The 9,985-nt window shown below is 36.0% G+C and overlaps 1 long non-coding RNA gene across 1 annotated transcript; it reads left to right on the forward strand.

The window, feature by feature from the left end:
- Nucleotides 1-863: 863 nt before the first annotated feature.
- Nucleotides 864-3,884, forward strand: LOC124526075 (uncharacterized). The gene is made up of 3 exons (XR_006965607.1): nt 864-890; nt 1,564-1,654; nt 3,791-3,884. It is a non-coding gene; the product is annotated as an uncharacterized LOC124526075 (long non-coding RNA).
- Nucleotides 3,885-9,985: the final 6,101 nt, after the last annotated feature.

Consider the following 9,985-nt stretch of genomic DNA (forward strand, 5'->3'; position numbering starts at 1 on the left):
ATTCCAGCTAGTATTCTTATTATTGTGATTCTAAATTCTGGTTCAGACATCTTGCTTGTATCTGTGTTGGTTAAATCCCTGGCTGTCGTTTCTTCATGCTTTTTCTTTTGGGGTGGATTCCTTCATTTTGTCATTTTGAATGGAGAAAGGAAATTAATGAGGTAGAAAAATTAAAATTAAAAAATATTAAAATTTAAAAATGTTAAAATTAAAAAATTAAAACACACACACACACACAAAACGTCGAATAATTGATGCTAGATCCTGGTGTGTTTTGTTCTGGTTGTTGAAAGTGGTTTGACAGATTAGAGAAATAAAGGGGGGGGAAAGGAAATTGTTTGAGAATTTAAAAAATGAATACACTGAAAAATACTAAAATGAAATGATGGGAGTAAAATAGGTATTGAAAAAATTTACACAAAAGCAAAAAAAGGTAGTAAAAAATTAAAGAAAATCATTTGTAAGAAATTGAAAGTAAAAATGAAGTTTCTCTCTATATGCATTAGAGAAAAAGCAAAGAAAGGGAAAAGAGAAAAAAAGAAAAGAAAAAAAGCAAATTGTTTGAAAATTTGAAAAAGTGAATACACTGAAGTAGACTAAAATAAAATGATGGAAGTAAAATAGAATTTGAAAATATTTACACAAAAGTAAAAAAAATAGTAAAAAAATTAAAGAAAAATATTTTTAATAAAAATTGAAAATAAAAATGAATTTTTTTCTCTTTCTCTATTCAAGAAAAAGAAACCAAGTGAAAAAGAGAAAAAGAAAAAAAAAAGAAAGAAAATTGAATAGATGGACCTGCTAACAGATTGAAATAGGACTGAAATTACTTCGTTTTCCCCTAGAAGTCAGACTATGAAGCACTTTATAGTCCATAAACTAAGTAGGAGGTGAGACTTGTGTTCTTGATGATCGGGGTTAGCCCAGTTGGGTGGGGCTCAGTGTAATGGATCCATTCTCCACTAGATGGTGCTGCTACCCTGCAGGGTGGATTGTTGTGGCGCTCGTAGGTGTGTATGGCGTGTGTGGGAGTGGTGAAAATGGCCCACCCAGCTACTCCATCTCTAGTATCGGAACTCTCTTCTCCCTAATCAGCAATCGTGCACCCGTCCTCTGTCTTCAGTTTTCATCCACTCCCCGCTTTTTCGTTCTCCATGACCAGGCCCCAGGCAGTACCTTTCTCCCGAGTTTAGTCTCAGATGTGGCTGTTTTCCCTGGCCCCTTATTTCTGAAGGACTCAGCTTTGACCCGTTCCGCCCATCTTTGGGAGGGTCTCACCAAGCAATGGCTGAGTGAGCAATGGCTGAATGTCAGCTGCACCCTGGAATGCTTGCTGAACCCTGCTGCTGCTGGAGCCCCAAGACTGTGGCCAGGGTCCAGCCACAGAAAATGTTCGTGAGATAGTGTAGCAGCAGCTTTTCAGGGATTATGGAAAATCACAACACACATCTGGCAACAGGCTTCACCCTTAATGATCTTGTTCCAGCACCAGCAAATATGGCCACTCTCTGGGGTCTGCTGGGACCAGGTGGCTTCAACAGTCTCTACCAAATGTCTTTCCAGCAGTGGAATCTCTTTTCCTCATGTGGCCTGAGAACCTCCCGGACCCCACTCTGTTCCTGGGGATTCGCCCTTCCCACCAGAGCACCACCAGGTATTGAGCTGCGGAGTTGCAGCCTTTACGCTCCCCTTGTTTACAGTCTTAATGGAATTTAAACCCTCTCCTTTCTCTTTTCTCCTTTCTCCCTTTTTAGTTTAGTCCCTGTGGCTGTTTCCAATTTTCCACTTTCTCTCCAGCTGCTTTTGGGTAGGGGTGCTTTTCCCGTAGTCTCTGTCCTCTCTCTGCCTGCCACGGCTTCTCGCTCCCCAAGTTCACCTCTCCACGCCCCATACCTGCTGAATTCTGTGGTTCAGGTTGTTCAGATTGTTGTGTTAATCCTCCAATCAGTTTTCTAGGTGTGCAGGATGGTTTAGTGTTGGTCTTGCTATATTTCATGGACGTGAGACACACAAAAAACTTCCATGCTGATCTTCCATCTTGACTCCTCCTGCTAATGTTTATTTATTTTTGAGAGAGAGAGAGAGAGAGAGAGAGAGAGAGAGAGAGAGATGGAATGGGGAGGGGCGGAGAGAGAGGGAGACACAGAATCTGAAGCTGGCTCCAGCAGGCTCTGAGATGTCAGCACAGAGCCCCATGGAGAGCTCGAACCCATGAACCACAAGATCATGACCTGAGCTGAAGTTGGGGGCTCAACCAACTGAGCCAGCCAGGTGCCCCATTTATTATCACTTTAAAGGCCCTATCTCCAAATACAGTACCTTCTGAGGTATTGGGGGTTAGGGCTTCAACATATGAATTTTGGGGGCACACAGTTCAACCTATGACACTGGCTATTGTTTCTAAGTGTTTTAAGCTGGGCTAATGAGGGACTATATTATTTTCATTTATTTTATAAAATTTATTTTGAGAGAGAGTGAGTGTGCACACCCTGAGTGAGCAGGGGAGGGGCAGAGAGAGAGAGGATCCCAAGCAGGCTCTGTGCTGACAATGCAGATCTCAAGAACCATGAGATCATTACCTGAGTCAGACTCTGAACTCACTGAGCCACCTGAGTTCCCTGTGGGACTGTATTAGTACATCATGAGTTATTTTATATTTGTTTATATTTTTTCTTGATTCCTTATTAGGTAAATACTATTACTGGAAATAATTTAGGCATTTTTACAGTTTTGTTTTTGTATCCTTGGCTATAAACCACTAGAGACCTGTCATCAGATTTATAGATTCTAAAGTACATTGATACAACTTTTCTTTATGATTTAGCCACTGACTATGTCCACAGTTTATTTTGTAATTTGCTTTAGAGATTAGGGATTTCATTTTAAATTTAATTCTGTTTTGTTTTCATGTGAAACGTTTGGTTGTTTCGAAAGTCAAATCCTTGAAAGGTTTTCTGTGAAACATCCCTTAGTATCAGTTGGTTTTGTGAGATGGACCTGTTGAGCTTTTCATGCACAGTAAGAACATCTTTTGTTAAGGATAAGTAACTGTTGACAGTTATCTGTATTCTCTATTCTCAAGGGCATAAGAATTCCCTGTATTTAACCTCTTTCTTCCCACATGGTTACTGTTACCACTAGAGTCTGATTACTGTTGGTGATTTGACACCTTCCACTCATAATTTGATCCCTTCCACTTTATAATCATAGGGATGTTTTGTGAGGCAGATTGTATTTTTCAAAGATGATTGCACATATACACACATATATATGTACTGTGCTGGTAAATATTTAACAACTGACAGAATGTGGGCAGGAGAAAGTGATAGCATTTGTTGCATTTGTCAGTTTTCATGGTATAAATACTACCACCATGTCTGATCTCAAACTATCAGTGTGATGCCAGTGAAGGTAGAGTTGGGAAGTAATGTTAACCAAAATCCCATATGATTCAACTCCGGCACACAACTGATCCCGTCACATATGTTCTACTTCCTATGGTATTCCTCCATTGAGTTGGTGGAGATTAAATTATTCTTTCTGAACCTCGGCAGACTTTTCTAATAACTTCAACGAACAGATTACGGTGGAAGTGCTCCTATATGACTACTGAATCTAGATCACAATAAGCAGTATGGCTTTCTCTTGACTTTCTTTCTCTTAGCGTATGTATCTTGGGAGTCCCAATATATATGTAATGTGGCTACTCTGAAGCTGCCCTGCTGGAGACAATATATAAGTGACCAAATACAGATGGAGAGACATTTCCTCAACTTTTTTGTCTTTTCAGAGAAGGAAATAACTGAGCCTCCAGCTGACTCCAGCCCCAGCCAACATCCTCAAGCAAGAACTACTTATTTCAATAGGCAGAGTCCACTCTTACAACTGTGAAAAGTAATAATAACTTATTGTAACTCTTATTGTCTTAACTTATTTAGAAGTAATTTTAGACTTGGAAAGATTTGCGAATATAATACAAAGTATACCATTCAACCAACATCCTTGAGTTTTTACAACTGTCCTTTATTAGGTCTAAGGTTCAACCTAGGAACCCATATTAAATGGCTTTGGTTTGAGTGTGGTTTGTTATAGTACCTGGAGCATCATTTCTAATTTTTGGCCACTGAGATTCTCTTTATGTTGACATCTGTGATGGATGTCTTCTGTTTCAGCCTCTGGATCCACTCTCTGTGCTTCTCTCTAAACTTTCCTCTTTGTCCCAAGAGGCTGATATGGATCCTCTTGTTGGAGAGACTTATGTATTGAAGATGCAGCTTTTCTATGTGACATAAATTAAGCCAATATATAATAATGAAAGAGGGAAAAGATAACTATAAAAGCATTCACATTCAGGAAGGGGAACATATTTGGGTAGTCATTCCTTTAAGCTCTATGGCCTCATCCAAAGTGATTATTGGAGAAATTAATTCCATTTCCATTTCTATTTTGCTTCTGGTGTAGAAGTTTGGAGAAGCTCTAAGGTCATTCTAACTCCAAAATAATCACTTTATATTTTGAATCCAGGCCCATGATCTTTTATAATGCAGATCTCTTACAAATTTTCTGGTTTTCTTTTTCTTTTTAATGTTTAATTTTCTAAGTTATTTTCTATATATAATTCTGTAATTTGCAATAGGACATTTGTGTATGTGTGTTCTTGTCTACATACCTCCTTTTATCCTCAACTAAATTGGACCTCACAGACTTTGGTGAGAGAGTCTCATGTTTAGTGAGCTATACATATTAAAATAATCAGATATATATTCACCAGTTCAATTCACCAGTTGTTAAATTTATAATACTTTCTATTTGATCTTTTCTGCACAGCTGAGTTTTAGTTAGATTTAGTTTATTTAACTAGTTTCCAACTTTATTTTTCACTATTTGAAGTTAAGGGACAGTTGCCTCTTCCAAATTTATAAATTCCTTAATTTCTGGATTATTTCTGAAAATTTCTATCCTCTTACATACTGTCTAGTTCTGAACATATATTTTATAATACTTATAAAGAACAGCAAATAACTGTATGTACTATTGTAATTCTCTTTTAAGCCTCTTTCCTAAGAGCTATAAGTACATTAGGCAAATTATGTGCCATCGATATTATTACAGGAAAATTTACCAAATATGCCCACAACCACATAACATGTATTGCCATCCTTCCAGCCTTTGATATATGTGTGTTTACTGCGTTGCCTCCAAGCCAAAGCCACATATTTCAAGTTCTGGCTGTGGAAACACTCCACTAATAGGTACCTGTGTTGAGGTACCCCGAACCATTGTGCTTTGCTAGAATTACTCACTTCAGTCCTTATGGTTATGGTTTATTACATATAAAAGTTACAGATGAAATCAACAAAGAGAAAAGATGCATGGAGCAAAATTCAAAGGAAGACAGGCAAAAGCTTCCAGGCATCCCTCCCAGTGAAGTCACATAAGACATGCTTAACTCCCGTGCAGTGATGTGTGTGCCAGCATGTGCAAAGTGATGCCAACTAGGGAAGCACACTTGAGCTTGGTTGTTCAGAGATTTTTCTGGGGGTCAGTCATTCAGAAATACAGGCCATGAGTGACTGACCTCAGTTTTTCTAGCTCTAGACTCGCTGAGAGAAAGTAGGTGTTCACTGTAAATTACACCATTAGTATATACTATCTGGACAAACTGGCACATGTAGGTCTAGGCTTCAGGCATTGTCAAATGGTCTTACCAGAACATCCAAGGAGCTTAGTTCTCAGAAGCTGACCAATGGCCAGTACTGAACTAGGCCTTTCTTTAGAAAACCTGAATGTTTGAACAACCCAGATCTGCTGAGTTAATCCTTTCCTGAACAGCACCCTTTCCCGTATCCGTCAGAATAGGTCAGAAGTAAAATTTGGAAGCCCAGAATTAAAATTTCAGTAGCTTAAAATATTAAAAGTCTAATTCTTACTATAGCAACAAATCTCTGTAGTGTTAGTTGGGAACTTTATTTCATTCTCATTTAGGAGGTTTGGGGAAAAAGATACAAGGTAGCAAATTATGATCTAGCTTTTAAAATTTTAGCCTGGAAATGACACATAGAATGTCCTCTCACATTTCAGTAACAAAAGCAAGTCACATGACAATGCCTAATTTTTTCACCTGGCTTAAAAGTAAAATTTTATCATTTGTACAGAGAGCAGAAAGCTATAGAGATTTGGTGAATGTGACTAATGACTTGCATATTATTATATTTACAATTAAAATTATAATTATTTTACCTATACAGCATATGTATAATATGTAATTGTGTATATGTTTGTACTCCTATATTATTATACTTGTTTCTTAATTTTACAGAGATCTCAAAGATAAATCTCATGGTTTAATATCACCTCTGAAGTTAGCCTTTCATCTGAATGAATATATGAAAAATGTTGCCCTTACTTACAAATCTGTAGGTTTTCCATGCAGGAACAAACATTCTGTTCCTTACAGAAGCTGATGTTTGCTTTTAGCAAGTTGAACAGTGCCTTCAACCTTCTTAGGGAGCTAAAGAGTCAGATATTAAAGATCACAATCTACCAGAAACAGGTTCCTGTATCCACTTAGGCTTTGTGTTGAGATTTCAAAGGCCTACATCTTAGGAGGGAGGATAAATAGGAAGTAGATAAACTCCCATGAATTGTGGCCCAAACATGAATTCTTTGAATCCCTGAATTGAATAAGTAGATTTGGTATTTCTAGGACCTTTAGCTTAGCCAATTACAAAAGTGAATTTTATCTGAGGAAGATCACATTATCTGTAAATATATTATATAAGCTCTACAAGTTTTAATATATAAGGTAAAGAATTTAATAAATAAAGAAGCTAAATGAGACATTACATTAATGAAATTAAAAAAAAAAAAAAAGAAAATGGCTGTAACAACACCAGAGGTTAAATAACAGGTACTAATCTTATGTTTACAACCAAAATAATATTATAAAATATGTCACTGGATTTGACTACCTACGAAACTGTTACAGAAGATCAAAATTGTCTTGTAATTATTGAAGAAATCATATATATATATATGTACATATATATACATATATATACATATATATACAAACTCACAAAGAAAACTTAAGGCCTTGGGGCACCTGGGTGGCTCACTTGGTTAAGCGTCTGACTCTTGGTTTCGGCTCAGGTCATGATCTCACAGTTAGGTGAGTTTGAGCCCTACGTTGGGCTCTGCACTGAGTGTGGAGCCTGCTTGGGATTCTCTCTCCCTCTCTCTGCCACTCCCCCACTCACATTGTCTGTGTCTCTTTCAAAATTAATAAACCGTAAAAAAACAAAGAAACAAAACACTTAAGGCCTATATGGGCCCACCCCTGAATTATACTAAATAATTATGAAATAATGTCAATGTTATAAAAATTCTTCCAGAGAATGTAAAATGAGGTAATATTTTTCATTACATTTTACGAGGCTGGCATAATATTAATATTGAAACTTAAGAATTATAAGAAAGGGAACTTACAGGAAAGTTTCATCATTATGTATATAAAAATAAGTGGGTACATGTAAATAGAGTCTAATGTAGCTGCTGCAAAAATAAGCAGGCATTATCAAATACGTTTTATTTGGTTAGTGATTGAAAGAAAAATATTTCTCTTACATATATTATGGAAGTTCATCCTGAAATTTACCTAACTGTCTACTTCTCTTTGGAGAAAATATCCAAAAGATTAGGATATCTAGACATAGACATTGTAGTCGCCTCTTTGTAGGCTACGTTACTAATTTTACTTTTCTCAGTCTTGGCAGAATGTTTTTGCTTAATAAAAGGCATATGTGTAACTGAGAGATGACAATCTTATTACCATGTAAAATGGACAAAAGTGCTTGTATAAAGAATGGGAAAATGTGTCTTCTGGTTAATTTTCTCAACTTCCATTGGTTCTTCTATTTCAGTATATCTGTCTTCTCTTTGGCATTTTTATCTTTTCCCAAATAAAAGGAAACTGAGCTGAAAATGTCAAGTGTATCTGAGGAAGTGAAAAACAATAAAGTCATACGACTAACATGGCATACTTTTATGGCTGGTTCTCTAATTTGGAGGAGCAGAGACTGCAAAGTAAGAATAAGATTTTCTTAAGAGGTAAACCCAAATGAAATAATATGCAAATGCATTTCCCAGTAGTATACTCATTTAGAGGCTATAATTTAGCCAGAGCAAGTCCATTTATATTCAGATACAATGTATCTCTAGAGGTATTGGTATAAAATCGAATTTAATATATGTGGGAAAGCTCTTGGAAATTATTTGCTTCCAGTGTCACCAAGGAGTTCTCTGGGACTTCTTGGAGCACCAGGATGAAGGGGGATGTCACAGATTCCTCAGATATTTTGTAAGGAGAACACCTTCTCATTGGATCTTGAAATGGTAGATTCACTCTGCAGCTTTCAATGCAAAATTTAATGTCATAATGATAGGTTTTTCAGTGGGACTTTTGCATTTGAATTGTATTTAAGATAGAAAAAAAAACAGAACTATAATTCTATTATCCATTGTATATTGAATCTATCGTACATTGTTTGTAATAGATTAGGCTCTTGGGAGTTATATAACAAGCGAAAACATGTGGTATCTGCCCTTGACAGATTATATTTAATTTTGGAACTACCTAACTAACTAACTAAAGATTTAAAAGAGAGCTATTCTACACATGTTTTCAGAGAACTTATTTTAAAACTTTTCTACCTTTATGAGTTCTCCACCTCACAAATGCAATTTTGTCGGACAAACAAGTTCCCAATTTGTTTGGTAACATTGACACAATGTGGTAGAAACTCACTTTCCATTTCTTTCTCACAAATTTTATGGCATCTTTATTTTCTTCTCTTCTTTTTCCATGATCTCAGAATATTTATCATTTCTTCTCTCCCAGGCAAATCACTCTTTTGTGTCTTGGTGACTATCTTCTTTCTTAAGAGTTTTGCTTTTTAAATTTTTTTTTATGTTTATTTATTTATTTTTGAGAAAGAAAGAGAGAGCGAGCAAATGGTGAGGGGGCAGACAGAGAATTCCAAGTAGGCTCCCAGCAGAGAGCCCAATGTGGGGTCCATCCCATGAACCTGGAGATCATGACTCAAGCCAAAATCAACAGTTGTATGTTCAAATGACTGAGCCACCCAGGTGCCCCAAGAATTTTGGTTTTTATATCATTTCCTTCTTGGCATTTTATTCTCTCCCATTTCCACTGAATTTTTCCACTTGCTTTTCTAACTTATTTAAGTCTTTCCTAACCTGATAAAATCTTTTAGTCAGTTTTGCAACGATTCATTCTTTTAATCATTAAACTTCTTGAAAGATCAGTCTATATATTCTGTTTCCATTTCATCGCTATATAATCATCTTTTATTCTTCTACAATAATGCTTCAATTTTCAATCCTACATTTTAAACTGCACTTAATGGGACACAGATTCAAAGTACTAGAGATTTTTATAGTCTCTAGTACTTTAAAACTATTTGCAATCATTTGTCATTCTTTCTTCTGCCATAGCTATTATTTTCTTGTTGCATTTATCTTCAATTTATCATTACATCCAACATTCTAGTTTAAATCTTCATTCCTTACAGCTGAGTGGTCAACATTGCTTTCTAATTGTTGGACTATCCTTAATCTGTATGTCTTCCAATTCATTATGCACGGTTACTAAATGAATCTTTCTGAAGCATTTATCTGATAAATAGTATAATAAGGAACACCTCTGCCGAATTCCTATTCTCTACAGAATAAAGACTAAAAGAAATTAACTTGTTTTTTAGGCACTCCACAATCTGATTCCAAATCTCCTTTCTGATTTTACTTTTTAATACTTTTTTTCTGAACCTTATAATCATGTCCATCTGTTTGCTTATGTTCATACATTTGTTGCCAATGTTTTATCAAACTGTCATTTATAGCTTTTCTTTATAGCTTTATATCAAATTATCTATCCTTTATAGCACATTCACAATTCCTCCTGCTT

Source organism: Lynx rufus, unplaced genomic scaffold (assembly GCF_022079265.1).
Source record: "Lynx rufus isolate CCGP_SWC_20201006 ecotype Redwood Valley unplaced genomic scaffold, mLynRuf1.p SCAF_5, whole genome shotgun sequence".
Lineage (NCBI taxonomy): Eukaryota > Metazoa > Chordata > Mammalia > Carnivora > Felidae > Lynx > Lynx rufus.